At 38.5% G+C, this 25645-nt stretch overlaps 1 pseudogene; it reads left to right on the top strand.

The window, feature by feature from the left end:
- The first annotated feature begins 2802 nt into the window (after positions 1–2802).
- LOC121462350 lies at positions 2803–3472 on the top strand (annotated as a pseudogene).
- The last annotated feature ends 22173 nt before the right edge of the window (positions 3473–25645 follow it).

Here is a 25645-nt window from a genome sequence, read left to right as displayed (position 1 = left end):
AGCCATAGAGAAACCCTGTCTCGAAAATCCAAAAAAAAAAAAAAAAAATCCCTGAACAACAGGGAAATACATACTCATCTCTGTAGACACCCACATATTCACACACAAAAGAGTTGATAAAAATCCAAAGACTTCTTATACAAAAAGCATACACAGAAAACTAAAAAGAAAGAAATTATCCCAAATTTATAAAAAGGTATCTGAGGTCTGAAACAGGATCTATGACAGGTTTATTAAGAGAATATGAATGATGATGCTGAAAAATCTGCTCCACAAGAGGACACACAGCATGAATGTTCACATTTTCCACTTTACTGTACTAAAATTTTTCACTAGTGTAACTGAGAAAAGAATTTAGAGTACACTTTTATATACAGAAAACCCTGAAGAATGCACACATGCACATGTGCATGCGCACGCCCTTGCACACACACACCCTAATGATACAAGTTAAACCAAACAGCATGATGCAAATTCACTATACACATTTCAATATGCTAGTAATTAACAGATTAAAAGTACTATCTTCAGTTATTTACAATAGTACCCCAAATAATAAAATGCTGGGTTACAAAAGCATTTCAGATTTGTAGACTCAAATTATAAAACAGTTGAGAGAAGTTTAAAAAATCTTAAAAATGGAAGTTCTGTGTTGATAGGTTGATGGCTTAATGTTATTAAAAGATCAAACCCCTTCAATTTAAGATTAAAGTCAATCTTTATTAAAATTCCAATAAAGTTTCAGTAGAAATAGAAAAATGGGTCTTAAAATTCATGATAAATTCAAAAGTACTCTAAAAGCCAATGTAATATTGATAAAGAATAAGGCAGGAGAACTCATACTCTATTTTAAGAATAATAAATCTGCATTGATAACTAGCATAAGGATAGATATTCAGATAAATACAATAGAACTAAGAATACAGAAAGACACCCACAAATTTCTAGTGAACTGACAGATAATTGTACTGACAGCACTATTTAACGTAGAAAATATAGATAGTGTTTTTAACAAATTGTACTGGGACAATAGGAAATCTTGTGTCAAAGAATAAATGTTGATCCCTACCTCACACCATATGCAAAATCTAGCCAAACTCATTAAATATATACGTTTAAAAGTTTAAAAAATTATCAAAAGGAAAAATTATCCTTAATTTTAATGCCATTGGATTAATGTGAGTTGGGCAATGACTTCATTAATATGATACCAAGGGTACAAAGAACCCAAGTAAAAAACAAACAAATTAGAGCTCATCAAATTAATAACCCTTGTCTAACCAAGGACACATCAAGAAAATGAAATGGTTATGTTTACAGTGAGAGAAAAGCTATAATTAGTTCCCACTTCACATCCAAGAAGATTATAATCAAATGGGAGGAAATAAAGACATTTTTTGAAGCTGTTGAGAAGTTAAAACTTTCATCCATTGTGTGTGTGAATATCATATAAACAAAAATCATAAAAGTCCTCTAGAAAACACTGTAACAGCTCTTTAGAATTTCAAATATAGAGTTACTACAAAATCTAGCAATGTTGCTCCTTGATATATATCCAAGAGAAATAGAAACAGGTGTCCAAACAAATGCTTTATAAAAACATTCAGAGCACACAATTCACAACAACTAATAGGTAGAACTAACAAATTATTCAACAAATGGCAATGGAATTTCTTAAATTATACAGAAATATTTAGCCAAAAAGAGATGAGTACTTACACATGCAGTCACATAGATGAACATTGAATGTTCTTATTTGTGCTACAAGTGAAAAAAAAACAAAAGATGAATTAAGCAGTGTATAATTTTGTTTATAGATCCTCTTTAAAATAGGCAAGTTCAGAAAATCAGTAAAAGAAAAAAGGTCAAAATAGTTCTTAAGCTAGGCGAAGTAATGGAGAATGACAGTACTATATTTTGAGTACGCTATAATTTGCGAAAATGATATTCTTTATTACATCATTTAGTTGAAGTACTCATTCAGCTTGTGTGATTTTATTACATCTGTCTGTCTGTCGTCTGTCTGCGTCTCTATGTCTGTCTGTCTTTATTTAATACTGTTTATGTGTGTCTTCGTGTGTGTGTGTGTGTGTGTGTGTGTGTGTGTGTGTGAACCCATGCGAGCATATCATGCAGTGCCTGTGGAAGACAGAGGACAACATATGAGAGCTGGTTTTCTTTTTCACCATATGGAGCTCTGGGACCAACCTTGGGTTGTCAGACTAAGTGGTAGACATGTTTTTAACCATCTGAGCCATCCATACAACCTAGGTTATATGATTTTTATCTCATTTAAAATACATTCTGCACACAAGAGAAAGGGCTCTGCACCCTATCTGGCATTACATTAGAGCTGACCCTCTCGTATGGGGCACAGGTGAACCAGCTCTGAGGATGAGAGAGCAGGAGAGCTGATACCATCCCTCCCCGCCCCCCGATCTGCCATGTGGTGGCATGGGTGAGGAAAAGACGACCTTCCCCCTTGGCCCCTTGCCACCTGAAGTAGGCAAGAAAACTCACCCTGGGGTCACAAGACTCAGAGAACTAGCCCTGTCTCTCACTAGTTACAGCACACAGGAGAGTTAGTCTCGCACTCTGGGCAGCATACTAGACAAGAACAACACAAGACAATGACAGAATATTCAAGAGGAGCCCCAGTGAGAGCTCAGAGCCCTTTATAGGTGGTGTGGCAGAAACCAGAGTCCTCAAGACAGATCGATTACTTGTGGCAATGAACACTTGTTAAAAAAAGATAAATGGATCTCTTCTCTTCCTGTAAGCGGCCAGAGGTGACCCATGAAGATGGTTCGCTACTCTCTTGACCCAGAAAAACCCTACAAAATCATGCGAATCGAGAGGATCAAACCTTCGGGTTCACTTTAAGAACACCCGTGAAACAGCGCAGGCAATCAAGGGTATGCGTATCCAAAAAGCCACCAAGTATCTGAAAAATGTCACTTTGAAGAAGCAGTGTGTGCCATTCCAACGGTACAATGGTGGAGTCGGTAGGTGCGCCCAGGCCAAACAGTGGGGCTGGACACAGGGTAGGTGGCCAAAAAAGAGTGCAGAATTTTTGCTACACATGCTTAAAAATGCAGAGAGTAATGCTGAACTGAAGGATTTAGATGTGAACTCTCTGGTCATTGAGCACATCCAGGTGAACAAAGCACCTAAGAGCGCCGACGAACTTACAGAGCTCACGGCCGGATTAACCCATACATGAGCCCCCCCTGTCACATCGAGATGATCCTCACTGAAAAGGAACAGATTGTTCCAAAGCCAGAAGAGGAGGTTGCACAGAAGAAAAAGATATCCCAGAAGAAACTGAAGAAACAAAAACTTTTGGCATGGGAATAAATTCAACATGAAATAAATGCAGATAAAAGTATAAAACAATCAAACAAACAAAAAGATAAATGGATTAAGAGGTAAGCTGTGTGACTCAAGGGGCCACACTACTACTACAGGTTACAGGTTCCGTGTCTTCTTCTTCTTCTTCTTCTTCTTCTTCTTCTTCTTCTTCTTCTTCTTCTTCTTCTTCTTCTTCGTCTCCTTCTCCTTCTCCTTCCCCTCCTCCTCCTCCTCCTCTTCTTCTTTCTTCTTCTTCTACTTTTCTTCTTCTTCTTCTTCTTCTTCTTCTTCTTCTTCTTCTCTTTCTCCTTTTTTGTTTCTTGTTTTTGTTTTCTCTTAAATTTTGTTTTGTTGTTGAGGGATTTGAAAAGGCAGAGTGTGGATTTGAGGGAAGATGCAGATAAATTCAATTGGAATGCACAATGTGAAATCCACAAATAATCAATAAAAATATATGTATATATAACTATATATACACACATAAATCTATACATACATATATGGTTAAAAGAAAGTTCTTGGCTTTGGGTATTCTACCTACAACTTTGTCCCCTTCAGTTCTCTCCTCAATTACACTTTCCTTGCAACAACTTTTGAAAGTAGATTTACTTTCCAAAAATCTTTGTTTGAAACCATGGATGTCAAAGCATTATAGTTTGTTTTAATCAATTTGAGATATTTAAGGAAGAAGAGCTCAACTTGAATATGTTATTTTAGAATGATGATTTTATTGGTCAAGTGTAAGGAAAATGATGATCTTCTAAATTTGAATCTATTTAAGCTGTTCTTGTGAAGGTTGCCAGACTGGCTATTATATAGTACAATTTCGTCAAGGCTTCTTTCCCCTGGTGAAAGATCCACACAGCCTTCTTTCTCCAGTTTCTGATCAAAGCACTCCACTTGACATCATCCTCCGGGAACACCTTCTGGCCTGGAATGTCAGTGAGATCATGTCATCCTCTAGTGGCTAAACTTTAAAGCTGCGTTCCAAACCTGGAGCCCTTTGAGCTTAAGTTGACACACTCGGTCCCACAGTGTTCCATACTCATTTCTAAGATTCTATACTCACAATAGGGATCATAGGAAGACAACGGCAAGCTGTTGTGTATAAACCCAAATGCATCTAGATGTATATGTGCTGTAGTGAACAATATCCTACTGGCTCCTTGATGGGTACTGTATTCCCAATTACTAACCTAAACACTCTATATAATCTCTTGCCACTTTCATTTTACTTTATGGTCTTGTTCGGTGGAGGTCACCATGACAGTGAAACTATGCCATAAAGAGAAGGTAAATCAAATAATACAATATGATTATACACATGCGATGGAATATTTTCTTTGCTTTTGGTTGATTTTTTTCTAGTTAATATATTTGAATTGTATAATAGTCAAATGTGTGAATATTGTTAACCTATTTACCAATATCCTTAATTACTTTCTGCTACTAAATAATGATTTCTATGGGTTGAAGTATCAGGATAAGTTGAATTAACCACTAGACTTTCAACTGTTTAAGAATGCCTTACCTGTCTTTTGTTCTTACTGTCACTGAAAGTACACAGTAAATATTTGTGGAACAGAAGTTACACATTCTCTAACTAATTTATCTGTTTGACACTAATAGAATTTCACATATTAGAGCTGCTCAAAACTGCACTGGAAACCAAACTGTGTCTCAAGGAGCAGTTTGCTTTGTAAAGTCCGCATTAACGAACCATGACTCTGCCTTATGTCACAGCTGAGCACTGAAACACTCTCCTTTAAGTTCCAGCTCCGCTAATTCCCTGAGTAGTTTCCCCAGGAAAAGGTTCTTCTTTTAAGTCTGGCGCTGTGCTATAAACACACTCCTGTTTATTCCAGCTAATGAGAAACAGGCTGTCTGGAAATGTGTCTCTGAGGAGAATGCCGAGGAAATCTTTAGAAATACTACTCTCCTGGTTGACTGAAAACATAGCATGTGGGAATGCATTGTAAGCAAAACTTATAGCTGATGTTATATGTCAAGTTCAAAAAGATGTCTAATTAGGTGTAAAGCTTCCTTGGATACACCTGCTTGGGCTTTGTGGTAAGAATGGGCAAAAGTGGTGAGAATTTTTTTCACATATATTTAGCTTTCTCCCCTCTCCATTTCCCCTACACTCTTACGATTGCCTCTCCCCACACCTGACCCCAATTTTGCTTTCCTGCTGGGAATCCTTTTCTGGTCTTGTTATCTCTCGTTGGGATCAGTCAGGCTGTCCTTCCTTTCTTCTCTTCCTTTCTAAGGTGTCTAATAGTTTATAGCCTTTTAATCTTGTGGCTTTCCCTGTAGACAGTTTCAAATAGCTTCTACAGCTGCTATAGGTCCTTTCATTAAAAAATAATCTACTAACTTTCGATCCACAGTGTTTATTATTGAAAAGTTTTCCAAGGGTCTGCCTCACTAAATTTTTAGGTCTTGGAAAATATTTTTATCTAAAAGTTAATTTTTACTTAAAATAAATGTCTAATAACAAGAAAATGACAAAGGCTGTTTGTTTTTCTATAGCTTCTCATCAAACTCTAACTGCCCATATCTCTTTCCTCTATAGTCTTCAACTGCTTGAAAAGACATAGACTTCTTATTGGTTATTATTCATTTGTGAATGCAAACAGCACTCTCATTTCAAGTATGTGATTTTATGCATTCTTAGGATACTGCGTATTTTCTCTATTGTCTCTTCATTCCAATCATTATTCACCACTGATTCTTTCGTTGCTTTCCCAATGTTTTTGGAAACTCAGTATTACCAGTACCTCATGCACTACTCATACAACCCTCCTTCAGGAAGCACACATGAGTTTTATTTTTCTATGGAAAACTTCATTCAATCAATATTATTTGCCTGCTTCTTGTAGTGAAAAAGTGTTGTACAATATGAGATATGAAGATTATATGAATTTGGGGAAGTACCTGTGGAGATCAGTATTATAGAGCCTAAAAGAACTTTTCATAAATAATTTAGTCTTTCTGGGGGTATGGGTTCTCCTACCACCATTGCCTTTATACGGCCACACATTCATATTATCTTTGTCTATAGCTTCTTTCTGTTAGTTTTGATTGTTCTTAATATGATGTTCAAAGAGAACCAAACCTTTTGTTGTGAAAACAGTTCTGGAGCTCGCTCCATGTATACCTTGCAGCTCCATAAAAGCTTTCAGAGACTAAAGAAAGCACCTGGCAAACTATATTAGGTTAGTGGCAGAAGCCTACTGAATCTTATATTCACATTGAAACAATGGCCCCAAATGTATAGTCATGGGCCTGTAAGATTATCAACATCATTGTTGTTTCAAAAATGCATATTCACAGAGATATATCTGTAAACTGAATCAATATCTCAATGATTGCTTTTTACTATGATAAAACACAAATTAGTTTTACATTACTGGGTTTAGAATAAATATTTAGCATTAGATATTTATTCAAAAAGTTATCATTGTGTACATATGAGTGGTTTTTTTTTTTTTCTTTTTCTGGGTATGGGTCAAGCACCACTTGCTTGCAAGGCCTTTTGAGGCCAGAAGAGGGAGTATCCTTTGGGAATTACAGAGGCTTGTGAGCACCCACGTGTGTAACTAAGGATATGCCAGGGTTCTCTGAAAGAACAGACAGAATTTTTCTCCACTGAGCCATCAACCGTAAACCCCCATTACATATTCTCTAAGTTATATTCAGTAAAAATAAAATTGTCAATTTCATAATTCCCAGGTCACTGCCATGCGCAACCACCAGAACAGCTCTTTTTTTCCCTTCCAGAAGGGAAGTAGCACAGAAACCCCCAACTGAGCAGTGTTCAGAGAGTGGCACACTGCACACTGTCGTAAAAGGGATGTCTTTACCAGCTCTCTCATTTATCAAGACCTTCCCTCAGGGCTCAATAATCCATAGAGAAGAGGAAGCAGAAACATGGTAGATCCAGGCTGGATATATAACTTCAAGGAAGCAGAGTCTTTCAGACACGATAGCATTAATGTATATGCGAACTCACAGAAATTGTGCCTGCATGCGAACAGCCTGCACAGGTTCAAACCAGATGTGGTCCCAGAGCTGAGAGGGGAAAGCAGACACCAACTCCCAACCCTTACCAAGAAGATATCTGTAATTGATACCCAATGGTAGAGGAAGAATTAATTTTCTTTAATGATATCTTGCTAGGTATACAAATCACACTTTAAGAAGGTATCATACTCAGGAGTAGTTGCTCAACCCTAAAAGTCAATAATATTTTCATAGATTTTTAATATTGTATTGCTTTAGTTGGACATTTTTTGTCTTTGGTGTTTTGCTTATATATTTTTGTAGATTTGTGTGTGTGTGTTTCTTGTTTTGGTTTGTTTTGCTTTTATGTGAGAGAGAAAGGAAGGGCAGAATTGGGTTGGTAGAGAGGCAGGGAGAATCTGAGGGAATCTGTGGGAGGGAAAGTATTATACAAAAAATATTCTTTTCTGTGTTTCTGCTTCTTCCTCCGGATTGTTGACTGCACTGCTCCATAAGGCAGGAGGGAGTAGAGATGTGCACAGGGTAAGGATATTTGGGGGGATGACAGAGACAGCCATCCAGGAGACAGATTTCAATAAATCAGCTCAACTTTATTCCCGAGTATAAGGAATATATAGAATCAGGGAGTCTGGGGACAAACTCTAATTTGCATTAATTGGCATGCTCTTAACACAAGGCTTCCTATGTGGCAATAGGGTCCTATAGCAGAACTCCTAGCACAAGTCTTCTAGCATAAATCTGTGCTTAAGGTCAAGCTAAAGCTATATCAGGCACCTGGCTTGGAGACAGCTTTCAGATAAGGTCAGGCAACCAAACCCAGGGACATTCTCCAGATAAGGGCAGGTCAGAGCAGGAAATTTCACTGGGGAGGGAGGAAGTTGGCCAGGTCTTCTTAGAGACTGTGACCTTTGACCAGCCAGCAAGGCTTTTCCAACCCTCTTCAAAAGATAACTAAATAGTGGAAGTGCGGGAGAGTCTCCTCACCAGGTGAGGGCACTGGTTGCTCTTGCAGAGGTCTTGCCTTTAGTTCCCAGCACCCAGATAGTGACTCAAGAATTCTGTTGCCCTCTTCTGGCCTCTGTGAGCACTGCATGCATTTGTTGCAGATACCAATCTGGATTCTTTTCAGCACAGTGAGAAATCCAGGGAACTCAAAGACCATCACCCTCCTGTTTTTAGCTTAGAAGTTGAAAGCCTTTCCCTTTCCTTTGTCATTTTTGCCTCAGATTTGTGGTTTCTTGTTGAAGATACTATAAACCAAATTTCTAAGCTATCTTTGGGTGTTTCTTGCATGAAATGGTCCATACATGAAATATAAACCTTATTATACACATTATTATGCTATTTAAAATACTTATTAAAAGCATTAAAAGTAGGTAAATAAAATTGTTGTCATGGTGTCTAGAATTTCCTTTAATTTTAAAAGAAGAAATCATGTCTAAAGATGTTAGGAATAACTGTCCTAAATCACAGCTGAGGTTGCTAGTACACATATAAAGGAGGAACTCTTCACAACTACAAGAGCAGAGGTTTTGATGATTGTTCAAGGTTTTCTTTCACATGTGCCCCAATTTCCCCTCCAGTGCCCCTTGTATTCTTTCCAACTTCTCCCACTCTTAACTTTGTGTTTTTCTCCTTCCTATTTTCTTCTTCATTAAAGACTCATTAAATATTTTAAACAATTAGTACTGCCCATATATGCATGCGTATGGGGCCATCAAAGAAATCTACCCATAGCTACACCCTCAAAACAGGATAACATTGAGATAAGATCTTGTCACATATATCAAGTTTCACTATATTGTTGTGGGATATTTGTTTACACTATATGAAGATGTGTTATTATGACTGGTTTACTAAAAAGATGAATGGCCAATGGCTAGGCAGAAGAAAGTGTGCAAGATTTCTGGGGAATTCTGGGAAGAAGAAAGGCAGAGATGTATTCGGGACACAGAACAAGTCAGACACATAGAATGTGAGAAAGGTAAAAATCATGTGGTAAAATGTAGATTAATAAAATAAGTTAGCTGAAATTATAAGAGTTAGTTAGAAACAATCCTAAACTAAAGGCCACACTTTCATAATCAATAATAAGTCTCCATATTGCTATTTGTGAGCTGGCAGCTCAACGAAAAGCCGGACTACACTAAATAGCCCAGGCTAACCTTGAACTTTTTATTTTTTTTTAATTTATTTATTTATTAAGGATTTCTGCCTCGTCCCCACAACCGCTTCCCATTTCCCTCCCCCTCCCCCCGATCAAGTCCCCCTCCCTCATCTGCTCGAAGAGCAATCAGGGTTCCCTGACCTGTGGGAAGCCCAAGGACTGCCCACCTCTATCCAGGTCTCGTACGGTGAGCATTCAAACTGCCTAGGCTCCCACAAAGCCAGTACGTGCAGTAGGATCAAAAACCCACTGCAATTGTTCTTGAATTCTCAGTATTCCTCATTGTCCGCTATGTTCAGCTAGTCCGGATTTATCCCATGCTTTTTCAGACCTAGGCCAGCTGGCCTTGGTGAGATCCCAATAGAACATCCCCATTGTCTTAGTGTGTGGGTGCACCCCTTGTGGTCCTGAGTTCCTTGCTCGTGCTCTCTCTCCTTCTGCTCCTGATTTGGACCTTGAGGTTTATGTCCGGTGCTCCCGTGTGGGTCTCTGTCTCTGTCTCCTTTCATCGCCTGATGAAGGTTAATATTCCTGAGGATGCCTATGTGTTTGTCTTTGGATTCGCCTTATTTAGCTTCTCTAGGAACATGAATTATAAGCTCAATGTCCTTTATTTATGGCTAGAAACCAAATATGAGTGAGTACATCCCATGTTCCTCTTTTTGGGTCTGGCTTACCTCACTCAGGATAGTGTTTTCTATTTCCATCCATTTGTATGCAAAATTCAAGAAGTCCTTGTTTTTTACTGCTGAGTAATACTCTAATATGTATATATTCCATACTTTCTTCATCCATTCTTCCGTTGAAGGGCATCTAGGTTGTTTCCAGGTTCTGGCTATTACAAACAATGCTGCCATGAACATAGTTGAGCATATACTTTTGTTGTATGATAGGGCCTCTCTTGGGTATATTCCCAAGAGTGGTATTGCTGGATCCAGGGGTAGGTTGATCCCGAATTTCCTGAGAAACCGAAACACTGCTTTCCAGAGTGGTTGCACAAGTTTGCATTCCCACCAGCAATGGGTGAGTGTACCCCTTTCTCCACAACCTCTCCAGCAAAGGCTATCATTGGTGTTTTTTATTTTAGCCATTCTGACAGGTGTAAGGTGGTATCTTAAAGTTGTCTTGATTTGCATTTCCCTGATCGCTAAGGAAGTTGAGCATGACCTTAAGTATCTTTTGGCCATTTGAACTTCTTCTGTTGAGAATTCTCTGTTCAGCTCAGTGCCCCATTTTATAATTGGGTTGATTAGCCTTTTACGGTCTAGTTTCTTGAGTTCTTTATATATTTTGGAGATCAAACCTTTGTCAGTTGCAGGGTTGGTGAAGATCTTCTCCCAGTCAGTGGGTTGTCTTTTTGTCTTAGTGACAGTGTCCTTTGCTTTACAGAAGCTTCTCAGCCTCAGGAAGTCCCATTTATTCAATGATGCCCTTAGTGTCTGTGCTGCTGGGGTTATACATAGAAAGTGGTCTCCTGTGCCCATTTGCTGTAGAGTACTTCCCACTTTCTCTTCTATCAGGTTCAGTGTGTTCGGACTGATATTGAGGTCTTTAATCCATTTGGATTTGAGTTTTGTGCATGGTGATAGATATGGATCTATTTTCATTCTTCTACAGATTGACATCCAGTTTTGCCAGCACCATTTGTTGAAGATGCTCTCTTTTTTCCATTGTATACTTTTGGCTCCTTTATCGAAGATCAGGTGTTCATAGGTTTGTGGGTTAATGTCAGGGTCTTCTATTCGATTCGCTAAGTGACTAAGGTCATTCTAAAACATTGCATTCATTTTCTACTCCAAAGCACTCACTGCTCTTTGTAGGGTCTGCCTCTTTCCTGGCCACCTTTGTATTTCATCTGTAGAAGTTCTTCTATTGAACTGAATTGTTTTATTCAAATCTTTTACAGTAAAGCCTTAATACCAAATGCAACTGCATTTAGAGAGAAAGCCTTTAAAGATATTCTTTTTAGGCAAATAAATGGGGATATGTTATATAATTTAAGGCCAGAAGAATACTATTAATGTGGGTATATTATGGCTTTTTCTGAGTTTTCATATAAGAAATCTTTATTGTAGCATCCCTTTATTGTAGACACAGTCTTAAGTATAGAATATCAGGACATAATGGTGGGGCACCAATAATGTAATGCAATGTCTAATATAATATTTGTCATTCAAGGACATGTGCTCAACTATCTTCATAGCAGCATTGTTTGTCATAGCCAGAACCTAGAAACAACCTAAATTCCCCTCAACCGAAGAATGGATAAGAAAAACGTGGTACATTTACACAACAGAGTACTACACAGCAGCGAAAAACAACGACATCATGAATTTTGCATGAAAATGGATGGAGCTAGGAAATACCATTTTGAGTGAGGTAACCCAGACAAAGAAAGACAAGTATCACATATACTCACTCATAATTGGTTTTTGAACATAAAGCAAAGAAAAACCAGCCTCAAAATCATAATCCCAGAGAACTTAGACAACAATGAGGACACTAAGAGAGACATAAATAGATCTAATCTACATGGGAAGTATATAAAGACAAGATATTCTGAATAAATTGGGAGCATGGGGATCTTGGGAGAGGGTTGAAGGGGAAGGGAGAAGAAGGAAGAAGAGTGGGGAAAAAAGTAGAGCTCAATAAAAATTAATCAAAAAAAGAAGTGTAACAGACATAAAGAATACATGCAGGTGATATACCTTGTGAGATAACAATGAGATCATGGTCATATGTCAGTCTAAGATGGAGCAGACCTAAGATGGAGAAAAACCTGTTGGTTAATCAAAATTGTACTTTTAGCCTCTACAGGTATGAGACAACAAACTCCCATTATTTGATCCACGTAGCTGATGGCACAGATGTCCCTGATCTAACAGTGGGGTTGTCTCTCTGCAAACAAATTATAAACTGAATATGAATTAAGAAATACCTTTGGTACAGTTTATTTACCATAGCACAGTACATAGGCTGTTTGTTCTTGTGGTCAAATGTCTGTCTGGGAACTGTGGCTCACTGTGACTGCACAGCATCTTGAGATAGCACAATGCCACATATTACTAGCCCGGAAAAGGATTAGCATTTAAATTTTGGTGATAGAGAATTTCCCATGAATCCACCAGGATGACCCCAGCTGAGACTTCTAGCAATAGTGGAGAGGGTGCCTGAACTGGCCTTCCCTGGTACTTAGATCGCTAAATACCCTAATTGTCATAATAGACTTCATCCAGTAACTGATGGAAGCAGATTCAAAGACCCACAGTCAAGCACCAGACTGAGTTCCATGAGTCCAGTTGAAGAGAGGGAGGAGGGATTATATGAGCAAGGGGGATGAAGATGATGATGGAAAACCTACAGAGACAGCTGAATCAAGCTTTTGGTAACTTGAGAACTTTAGACCAACATCTATGGAGTCTTCATGGGACCCAACTTGGCCGTCTCCATGTGGGTGAGAGTTGTGTAGCTTGGTCTGTTTCAAGGAACTCTTGACAGTAGGATTTGGATCTATCTATCCCTGGTGCATGAGCTGGCTTTTTAGAGCCCATTTCCTATGGTGGGATGAATGGCTCAGGCTTGCTGTGGGGGCAGGGGTGGTTCTTGGTCCTGCCTCAACTTAATGTGCCAGGCTTTGTTGACTCTCCATGAGAGGTCTTACCCATCTATGGGGGTTGGCTTAGTGGGGAAGCTGGAAGAGAGAAGAGGAGGAGGGTTGGGAAGGGGAACTGTGGTTGGTATGTAAACTGAATAAAAAAAATTAAAAAATAAAATAAAATTTGAAATAAAATTTTTAGGTGAGTGCAGAAACACACTTGTAGTCACAGATACTCAAAGATTGAGGCAGGAGCATTATTTTCATCCAAGAGCTTAAGATAAGCTCACATTATACAATAAGAACCTGCCTTTTAAAAAGTGAATTATGAAAAAGGTTGGAGGAAATTCAATATAGCAGTGCCTGGCATTTAGAGACCGGGGAGACATGGTGACCAAGGATGAGTCTGCACACAATGTATTATCTCCAGAACAACTGAAAAAGAGGCAGATCTTGCAGGGAGATGGTTTTAAAAGTGGTTTCATGGCCAGGTGGCACATGCTGTTAATCCCAACACTTGGAAGACAGAGGCAGGCAGATCTCTGTGAGTCTGAGGACAGCTTGGTCTACAGGATGAATTCCATGACTGGCTTTAAAGCTACACAGAGAAACACCATCTCTAAAAGAAAAACAACTACAACAACAACAATAACACAAGCACGCAAGTGCACACACACACACACATACACACACGTGATTCCATGGAATTGGAAAAATATGGCAGAATGGACCGGCACATATGGTTGAGAGAAATACTGCTCACAGGGCAGGGTGATGTGTAGCAGATCCTGCCCTCAGATGTGCTGCCCAGTCCCAGGATCACCTTGACTCTGAGCAACAGCAAGATATCAAAGGTGAATTTTCTGGATGAAGCCTCCTTGAAACACTTCGTTGGAGGCCATGTTGCTGTGAACGGTTCATGCTGCCATGGGCTGCTATGGGCAAGGAAGAGTCTCTTGTGGTGGTACCAAAGGACTGCAGACTCATAACAGGACGAGAGACACTGAAGGCGATTGTGACAACCCTTTTCGCTCCCCAAAAGGAAACAGTTCAGGAATGAAGCTATTGAAAAGAGTCCATAAAAATTGTAATAAAAATGTTGAAGTGTAGCTCTTCATAGTTAATAGTTTGGAACTAGGTGGTAGGGTTGAGGGGAAGGACTCGGCTTCCTTTATGGCTGGCACTGGAGGTTTGATAATGCACATGGCCAACACAAATTGGACTTGGTGTTTTTTTTCTGTTTTTTTTTTTTTTTATTAACAAGTGGGAAGTTAGACAATGGCACATGAGTGGGACAGTGGGCATGGGAGGATTGTGAAGCAAGTATGGTCATGGTTAATTTGTATGAAATGCCCAAATAATTAATAAAAATATTACATTGGGAAAAGAGAGCAAACAAAGCAGAACAAAAACTAAAACATGATTTCTTCCGATTGCATTAAATTTTTCTGCCATTTAAATACAAACAATCACAAATTGGCTCATTATACATCTGAAATCATATGCATTTTCTGTAACAGACCCAGAAAACTAATACTGCCCTCAGAATTTATAGTCTTTGCAGTGGAAACCATTTCCCATTTCTCTTTCTGTTTCTCTTTCTCTGTCTCTCTTTGTCTGCTTTTTTTAAAATGAGATTTTATTTTATTATTTTTACTTATTTATTTATTTCAAAAAATAAAACAACTATCTTTTTAAATTATGCATACCAATCCATATTCCCACTCCTTCCCCTCCTCCAATTCCCTCCACATACCCCCTACCACACCCACAGAAGGCAAGGCACATTGCTTTGGGGATGGTCCAAGGCGTTTTCTACTATGCTGAGCAAGGTATTCATCCACAGGAAACAGGTTCCCAAAAAGCCAGGACAAGCAGTGGGGATAAATCCTTATGCTACTGCCAATGGCCCCTTAGTGTGCCCCAGCCATGCAACTATCAAGCACATTCAGAGGGACTGGTTTGGTCCTATGCTTGTTCCTTCCCAGTCTATCTGGTGTTTGTGAGCTCTCATGAGCTCAGGTGGACTGCTTCAATGGGTGGACTCATCATGGGCTTGACCTCTTTGCTTATATTCTCACTCCTCCCACTCTTCAAATGGACTTTGGGAACTCAGTCCAGCGCTCCGAAGTGGGTCTCTGCTTCTGTCTCCATCAGTTAATGGATGAATGTTCTATGGTGATATTTAAGATACTCATCAGTCTGACTACAGGGCAAGGCCAGTTCAGTCACCCTCTTCTCTATTGCTTAGGGTCTTAGTTGGGGTATCCTTGCGGATTTCTGGGAATTTCTCTAGTGCCAGGTTTCTTGTTAACCCCACAATGCCTCCGTCAATCAAGATATCTTTTTTTGCTCTCATCTCTGTCTTTCTTCCATCTCAACTATCCCATTCCCTTAAGTTCTCCTTAAACTTTCTCCTCCTCTTCCCCTTCCACCCTCCCTTCTCCCCTCACCTCTATATTCACAATTTTGCCAGGCAATCTTGTCTATTTCAACTTTCCAGGTGAATCTACATTTTTTTTTTTTTATGGTTCACCTTGTTACTTTCTCTAGGATCATGAACTATAGGCTCAATATCCTTTGTTTATGGCTAGGATCTTAGGAGTGAGTACATACCATATTCATTTTTTGGGGGTTGGGTTACCTCAGTCAGGATGATGTTCCACCCATGTGCATGCAAAATTCAAGATGTCATTCCTTTTTATTGCTGAGTAGTACTCTAATTTGTAAATGTGCCACATTTTTTTTCCCATTCTTTGATTGAGGAGCTTCTAGGTTGTTTCTAGGTTCTGGCTATTACAAATAATGCTGCTATGAACATAGTTGAACAAATGTCTTTGAGATACGATTGAGCATCTTTTGGGTATATTCCCAAGAGTAATATTGCTGTATCCTGAGGTAGGTTGATTCCCAATTTTCTGAGAAACTGCCATACTAATTTCCAAAGTGGTTGTACAAGTTTGCATTCCCACCAGCAATGGAGGAGTGTCTCTCTTTCTCTGTTGTGTTATTCAGAGAAACATCATTCCTAGCTATCATTCCCGCGAGGAGACTTTCTATCCAGTAACAGCACTGGCCTGATGTTATCTGATTAGAAGAGTTCAGCCTTCTAGTGACTCTCCAAGAGCTGACTCAGGACATTCAGCCAAAGATAATTCCAGGAGATCACCTTGATCTTTTAAAAAGATGAACACATCTAGCTTTTTATGTCATTTATTATAGTAACTGTTATATACACAGAAGTTATATTTTGAATGCATTTTTGGGGTCTGGAGAGATATTTTAGCCATGATCAATACTTGACCTGAAAATCTGATGATCTTCTTTCAAATCTCTAACGCTCACATGAAAAACCAGGAACAGTGATGCATGGCTGTATCCCCAGCACTGGGAGGCTGAGTGAGACAGGGGAATCCAAAATCTCACTGGCCTGACGGCTCAGCCAAATAGATTAGTTCTAAAACCAGCCACAGACCCAAAAAAAGGAAAGAAACACCCAGATTCCTGCTCTGGTCCCCCATGTGTGCATAAGCTAGTACATCTGGACATTTAAGTATGTATACCACCCCCACATACATACATACAATAATTTCTGCATAACTAACTCTATAGAAGTTATCTCATATGTGACTTGTTTCTTAAAGTAGAGCTATATAAAACATAATCTAGAACATTCTAATTCAAAGCTGAAGAAATAAATTTAGAAGGTGAGTGAATTACCAAATATCTGTCAGCCTGAGTAAGAGAGACAGCCCATATAACTTTGGTTCTGATTCAAACTTTACTCGTCTTTCCTCTCTATCACATTTAAAAATGATACACCAGATTATATTCATTTGTTCTGTACAATAAAATTGTACCAAACAATATATTTAATTTATTTGAATTAAATTGAAAAAGAAAGCTCAAGATAGATATCATTTAAATTGAACATAGATTGTGTCAGACACCTTACTTAATAATCTTACGCCCAAAGCAATGGAGGCAATCAAGCTTGAAAGAATAATTTTGGTTCATTGAATTCATTGAACAAAAATAATTTATCTCAAGCACATCAATAAGGAAGTAAAATGTGCTGTACAACCTTAAATTGATGTTAGGAAGTTGTATAATTAATTGAGAGTTATAAAGAATCATTTATCAAGAAACAGATACTATACACTGAACAGTAATGGACTTGGGAGAACTAGTCTCAATCTTTGTAAATTTCATCTGGAAAAATAAATAAATTGGTCATCTCACTTCTTTATTTCTTTCCTTTTGATTGAAATTGTTTGGGTAGCATAGCTAGATCTTGCAGACTGCCACCTGTTAAAATAATAACCCAAATAATAGACCTATAGGTCCAAGGGCTAAGTAACAACTCAATGTGAATTATCAAGAGGTAAATACTGAATTCAAGATCTGGAATTTCTTTCAGGATCAACCTACCCCTGGACCCAGCAATACCACTCTTGGGGATATACCCAGGAGATGCCCGATCATATGACAAAAGCATTTGTTCAACTATGTTCATAGCAATATTATTTGTAATAGTCAAAACCTGGAAACAACCTAGATGTCCTTCAATGGAAGAATGGATGAAGAAAGTGTGGAATATATACACATTAGAGTACTACTCTGCGATAAAAAACAATGACTTCTCGAATTTTGCATGCAAATGGATGGAAATAGAAAACACTATCCTGAGTGAGGTAACCCAGACCCAAAAAGATGAACATGGGATGTACTCACTCATAATTGGTTTCTAGCCATAAATAAGGGTCACAGAGTTTACATTTGGTGAACCTAAAGAAGCTAAATAAGAAGGTGAACCCAAGGAAAAACATATAGTTATCCTTTTGCCTATGGGAAGTAGACAAAATTGCCGGGGAGAAAAGTGGGATCTTGGGGGTGGGTTGGGTTGGGGGTAAGGGGAGATGGGGAGAGAAAAGTGAGAAGGGGAGGATGGGGGGAACGTGGGGAAACAGGATGATTGGGATAAAGAAAGGGTGGATAAGGGAGCACGGAAGCACAATTCTTAGTTAAGGGAGCCACCTTAGGGCTGGCAAGAGACTTGAACCTAGAGTGGCTCCCAGGAGCCCAAGGCAATGTCCCCAGTTAGTTCCTTGGGCAGATGAGGATAGGAAACCTGAAACGACCCTATCCTATAGCAATACTGACGAATATCTTGCATATCACCATAGAACCTTCATCTGGTGATGGATGGAGATAGAGACAGAGACGCACACTGGAGCACTGGACTGAGCTCCCAAGGTCCCAATGAGGAGCAGAAGGAGGGAGAAGATGAGCAAGGAAGTCAGGACCATGAGGGGTGCGCCCACCCACTGAGACAGTGGGGCTGATCTATTGCGAGCTCACCAAGGCCAGCTGGACTGTGACTGAAAAAGCATGGGATAAAACTGGACTCTCTGAACATGGCGAACAATGAGGGCTGATGAGAAGCCAAGGACAATGGCACGGGGTTTTGATCCTACTTCATGTTCGGGCTCTGTGGGAGCCTAGCCAGTTTGGATGTTCACCTTCCCAGACATGGACGGAGGGGAGAGGACTTTGGACTTTCCACAGGGCAGGGAACCCTGACTGCTCTTTGGACTTGAGAAGGAGGGGGAGAGGAGTGGGGGGAGGGGGAGAAGGGTGGGAGGAGGGGGAGGGAAATGGGAGGCTGGGAGGAGGGGGAAACTTTTTTTCCTTTTCTCAATAAAAAAAAACAAAGATCTGGAATTTCTCTATCTTCTCTCCAAAATTATTATGAGTATTTCCCTGCAAGATTTCTCAGTGGTTGGATGCTTATCACCAAGTCTGACGATCTTGACCCAGAGGGCTCACATGGAGAAAAACAAAACAGCTTCTACAGGTTTTCCTTTGACTTCCACACATAATCTGTGATAATAGTGAGCACAAACATACTCACATGCATACACACATACATATACCATGCACTAGATAATAAAAGTAATAATTATTTCTAATGGAAAAGTTGAAAGTTTTCATTCTAATAATGTTTTACCTGTCAATGAAAACATTAATGCTTATGAGTAGTTCTAATCCTTATATTACTGATGTATAATTATACTTTAAGCATTACATTTTCATTAAAAATCAATTCTAGCTGGGCGGTGGTGGTGCATGCCTTTAATCCCAGCACTCGGGAGACAGAGGCAGGCGGATCTCTGAGAGTTCGAAGCCAGCCTGGTCTACAAGAGCTAGTTCTGGGACGGGCACCAAAGCTACAGAGAAACCCTGTCTCGAAAAACAAACAAAAAATCAATTCTATTTCTAATCCCATAAAGAACTGAGAAGTATAGGGAGATGTCATTTTTAGAAATTTAAATATATGAACGGATCAGTTATAAAAATATAAGAGGATGGGATAATATTAACAAGGTGCTGAACACTCTTTCCGTTGACATGACAGATGGTCTCAATGATCATCTAAACAAGTGTTCCTCAAAGGTCAGTGCATTAGAGAGTTGGACATCAGCCTGGGGACTACTGGCAAATGGTGGAAACTTTAAGAAGAGAACTTTGTGAAACCTATTTTCATGATAAATGTATTTATCATACCAGATTCTGTTTTTGTGATTTTGAAGCTATGTTATTAGATGATTAAACTTTTAAGATCCATATGTCCTTTCAATGAACCTGTTGCCTACCGTTCTGAAATTACCTTTATCCGGCTAGTAAGTTTTCTTCTGTAATACATTTTAGTTAATATTACAAAAAAAAAACAAAAAAATCTAGTAATCAGGGATATGAGATGCCAGTCTTATCCTCTATCTTTGTAATACGTCTTTCTAAATATTCACTTATACTTCTAATTTGCATTTTAGGATACAAGTAATAAAAAACAGTAAATATATTTGGTATATTTGGAAAAGATCTTAACTCTTTCTTGTCTGTTTAATTATTATAGGCCAAAACAAAATAGACATAAAATGAAATTAAATGTTAATAGAAATATGTATTTTTCACCATTAACTAAGTAGTCTCTTTCCAGTTTCTTTGAATATTTTGAAATCATTTCTCATTACAGATCCAATACTGTATCCATGAGTTCCACAGGGAGTAGACATGCAAAACAGTTTTTAAAATTGCATCAATATTAAACATGTAAAGAATTCCTTAATCTTTGGCTCCTAAAAGGCACAGTAAGGCAGCTATTTATGTAACATTTGTATTGTATTCTGTATTACTGGCGATCTAAAAAGGTTTTCCATGTAGTTTATGCAAATATTATATTGTTTTACATAAAGACCTGAGGGCTTTCCGATCTTAGTTTGTCAGGGCACCCAAGAAATTATCCCCCAGAGATGCTAAGGGATTATTGAGCTTCGTTCTATATCCTTAAGAATTACAATGAAATAATAATGCCTTTTCTATCATAACTATGAATTAATATAAATATAAGCACTGTGAATGGCATTTAAATCTAAAGACAATGAAATAGTTCTCTTTTAATAATAAATTTGGTGACGTCATGAATGGCCCTACAATTTTGTCAGGGACCATGCCTTGGCAAAGAAATCACTTTCCAGGGGTATGGCGATTAGAAAAGTTAGTAAACAGCACAAAGATGCAAATGAAAACAATAAAACAGAAATATAGGATAGTATTGGGAGGGAGTTCCAATGAATACTGAAATTTCCTGCATTTGATTTTCCATATACTCCTTTACCCCAATACAGCAGGGGAAAGAAGACAAAAGGCTGCTTTAAGATGGTACAAAGGACAACTAGAACAGCTGTTTGCTTTAATACTTTGAGACATCAAGTCATTAACATTCTGGTGTTTGGGCAGTGAACCCACCCTACACCAAGTATCCTGAAGGCAACCTCTCACAAGCTCAAATTTCCTATTTCAAAAGAAGGAGCAGAAATATGCTTGAATATCCTGACCATTAGTCATGGGGGAGTGGATCTACCTATATGGGCCATCTTAATGTCAAAAAGACCAAGTAACCACATCCTAGGTCCACGTGTAGCCACATTTGTTTGAGACACCAAGTCGTTAGCGTTCTGTTGTTTCAAAAGTGAACTCACCTAGACCATGTATCCTAAAGGCAGCAACTCCCAAGGTCACACCTCCTATTTCAAAAGAAGGAACTGAAAAGTGGTTGAATTTCCTGAGCTACAGTAGTAAGGGGAGAGTGGACCTACCAGGTATGGGTGATCTTAATGTCAAAAACACCAAGTAACTACACCCTACATCATCGTGCATAGCCACACTAGTTGTCAAACGCTTTGAACAAGTTAAAACTCTCTGAACTTTAGACAAGGTGGAAATAGGTTCACATTTTTGGGCCTCCACACTATTTTTAGTGAGAAATTTTCCTAAACACACTTTATATGAGTACACATATATGACTATGGAAATATCATATATTAGACAATTAATGACATTATTTATTTATATTTGGTATTTTGAGACAGGGTTTCTCTGTAGTTTTGGAGCCTGTCATGGAACTAGCTCTTGTAGACCAGGCTGGCCTTGAACTCATAAAGACCCGCCTTCACTTTTACCCCACATTCTTGAGCTCTTTCTTCTCTTTTTTTTTTTTTAGCACAATACTACTCTTCAACTGAACTCTATCATCCCCAGCCTTTAGAGATTCATTGTCTGAATGACCAGTGACATTTGTTTGTTTGTTTTTAGTGAAAGCATTATAATTGCTTTTAAGTTACATCTATAAAGAGTGGTTAGTTCAAAGTGTTGGATGTAAAAGAATTTTGTTTTCCAAATATTTAACTAATTTGAATTAATGTAAAATCTTGTTAAAAGGTCTTACCTTATAATACAGTTTCTCTGTCACTAAGGATGGCAGCAAAAGGGTAAAATTTGTAGTGCTCTTTGAAGAGCCCATTTCTTAGAACTTATGGGATAAATTGTACCTAAATGTTCTTTAGGCAGAGTTAAAAGAGCAACACTCATCTCAGTTGAAAGCATTCCACCATAATTACTCTATGTTTGTTTGTGGTGTAATCATGGGAAGTTCACCTAAGGGTAGAGTGGTAAGTGTAGGAAATTCTGGCTTATTGCAACACTCAGGGACTATATTTGGCCTTCCAATAAAGGATTGTTCAGTCCAAAAGCTTTAGCACGCAGCATCTGGCATTCAGGATAACATCATGTTTTTCTAAAAACCCAAGTCAAACTTCTGGCAGAGTAGCATCCCAGAGTCTGTGAAGTACTCATGCCAGCTATTTTGCTGTTACTGTTGCTTAGGAAAAGTTGCATTGTTATCATGCCAATGGCATTTAGTTAATACCTGTTAATAGCCTACATATTCTTACAGATTTGAAACTCTGAAGCCTTTTAAGATACAGATAAATGTAAGCATGAATCATAATCAATTAACAGTCCACATGGATTGTCACAGAACTAATAACTTCATGGGTGCTTCAGATCCAATCTACCATTAAACATTCAATGTCCTAGCAATCTCTTGACAGCCACTTGACATAATTTGAAATTACAAAAGTGGAGAAAGTATATAAGCTTCGCTTTCATTGAGTATGAATTAACGTCTACCAGAAAATTAATCTTGCCTGTGCTTTTGTTATTACTGATCATATTGGGAAACTATGAGAAAGTATTAAAAATAATTAGTCAATAATAGATGACTGTTGGATGGTCCATTTTTAGTTTCTCTTGGGGAATACAATTTTCCAATTTTTCATAATAAATACACTTCTACAGATCTTTAATTTAGGTTCAACTGTAGCAACACAAACTCTGGATCAAGATGGACATGGGTTTAAAATCTTGTCCTTAATGTTAACCACTGAGGGCAGAAAGTTCCTTATCCAAACACTGGATTAATACTGAGGAATTATCTCTTACTCATCATTCTGAAAACACAAAACCATGGAAAGGAAGGGTATTTTTTTTTTAGTTGGCAGAAAAAGTTTGGCCTAACTTGACCTGCAAACTTGACTCAAGTTCTTATTTTTATAAACCAATAAAAATAGAGAAAATACATTCTGTGTTCTAGAATTTATTCTAGCAGTTATTAATCCTAAAATAAGAATTGCAGGAATCCTCAATTTATAACCAGGTAATCCAAAGAGACAGAGGATCAGCAACTGCTACTGACTTCTGAAGTAATATTCGTTTTCTCACACCAAGCCCTTAAGAGATGGAGTCTGTACAATTCTTTCACTGTTTGTGTTAGAGCATCCACCTAAACAGGAAAAACTCTGAGAAGCTATTTACAGCCTTCACTAATTCTGTACAGATGCTCATATCATTGAGGAACCATTACTGCCTAGCTCAGGATGATACTTATACGTTAAATTCTGAAGATATCTGAGTCTAAGATCCTTCAGAATTTCCTTAGTTTTATGAGCCTTCAATACCAACTATGAAGATCAGTATTGCCACATGTGACAGATGCCAGTAAACAGCACTAAGCATAAAGTGAGTATCCAACAAAACACAATTTACCCTCTTCCTTCCCAGAGAGATGTCATCCGCAAAGCTATAGTAATGCTCCATTTAATATTTCCTTTACCATCATTTCAGTACAAGTGTGATGATGCCATTAATATAATTCTTGTTTAGATCTATATAATACAATAAACAAAATACAGCTATTAATTTTAGAACAGTTCCACCACACTGCTGCACGTATAAAAATATTGACTTATCTTATTCTTCTAGGCATGCAACAGATTTGCTGTACTTTGTTACTAACATACACGGCAACACGAGTGGGTATGTTTATTATTATTAATAATTAATAATTAATTCCTACAGTTTTTTGGTTTACTACTCTCACAATCATTTTTCTTAGTTCCTTCATTTGTTTCCCAAGCAGGGGTTGGAGGGAAAGAATATGGGGAGAGAACACTGGAATTTTGGAGAATTGGGTGATTTGAAAACTCAGTTTAGTGGAAATTCCCTGGAATCTATGCCCCTAGCAATGACTCCTAATAATGGGCAGTACACAGTATGAACCAGCCATCTTCTGTAATCAGGAGAGACTTTCAGTGGAGGAACTGGAACACCAAACCAACCATAAAACCTTTGGACTACAGTCTATCCTATCTGTAAGATGTGTTGGGGCAATGGTGGTGAAAAATTTATGGGAGTGGCCAACCAATGACTGGTACAACTTGGGAACCACACCACAAGAGGGCACTCACTTCTGACACTGCCTGGATATCCCGGAACTAGTGGCAGGAGAACCCAGAGACCTAAAAATGTCAATGAAATTATTCCTTACAATATTCTACTATGCTCATAGATTGTTGCCTGGCTCAATTATTATCAGAGAAACTTCATCCCGCAACTGATGGGAGCAGATACAGTGACCCACAGGTAAATATTGGGCAGAGATCTGAAAATCTGGAAGAAAGGGAGGAAGGATTGTAGAAGCCAGAGGGATTGAGGACCACCACTGAATACATCCTATAGAATTAACTAACCAGGGCTCATAGAGTCTCACAGCGAATGAAACAGCAATCACAGAGCCAGCATGGGTCTTCTGCATGTATGTAATGGTTGTGTAGCTTGCTGTTCTTGTGGGACTCCAAACAGTGGGAGTGGTGGGGTGTCTCTGATTCTTTTTCCTGCTCTTGGTATCTTTTACCCCTGACTGGATTGCCTCATCCAGTCTTGATATGAGGGTTTGTGCCTTGTTTTATTGTAACTTGTTTGTTTTAAGGCATTGGGTTGATATCTCTGGGAGGTCAGTTTTCTGAAGGAAAACAGAAAAGGAATGGATCTGCGGGCGAGGGGAGGGAGAGCTGGGAATAGTGGAGAGATAGGGAATGTGGTTGAAATTTAATGTATGAGAGAAGAATAAATAAACTAAAAAGAAAGGAAAATGAAATAAAATAGAGATACAGACACAAAAATCCCAGAGTGGTATGAATTCTGATAGCCTGTGTAAACAGCTCTTAATAGTGATTGGCTTCTTTCTAGTTTTATTGCTGTAGTTACGGTAACTTGATAAGTCAACAGTGTCTGTATTTAATATCAGCCGTGAGGAGGTTAGTGGGCACTGGGGAACACCTGCCATAGGAGCACAAGCCAGTCTACAGTGCCCTTGTCTGAACTGCTTGAACAGCATTGCTTTCTTTCCTTTGTGCCTTTTGGTGTGCTCTTCTTTGAACTTGAATTTTCTGTGTGTGATTTTTGTTTTGATACAAGTTGTTCTCTCTTCTACTGTTGATGTCTGTAAGAGACTTCTTCCATTTGTATTCCAAGTTTTCCGTTTACGACCTGATCTTTTTTTATTTGATTCATCTGTTATTATTTTTCTATGCAGTGCAGGTAAGCTGTCACTCAAAGGGCAACTGTTTTTATTTTATTTACTTTTTAAAATTTTTTATTCATTTTACAAATCAACCACAGACACCCCTCCCTCCACTACTCCCCCTCTCTTCACCTCCCCCTCTCCTTCTCCTCCCCCCACTCTTATCCTCTCCCAATAATCCACATTGGAACTTAGCATCACATTCTACTGTTGTCTATTTGGCTGTAAGAGTCCTTTGAAATTC

The sequence above is a fragment of the Microtus oregoni genome, unplaced genomic scaffold (genome assembly GCF_018167655.1).
Source record: "Microtus oregoni isolate MIOR12 unplaced genomic scaffold, Mior012 000024F_ref0000369, whole genome shotgun sequence".
Classification (NCBI taxonomy): domain Eukaryota; kingdom Metazoa; phylum Chordata; class Mammalia; order Rodentia; family Cricetidae; genus Microtus; species Microtus oregoni.
Note: the sequence above shows the minus strand (reverse complement) of the source record. Positions and strands in the feature narration are given on the sequence as shown.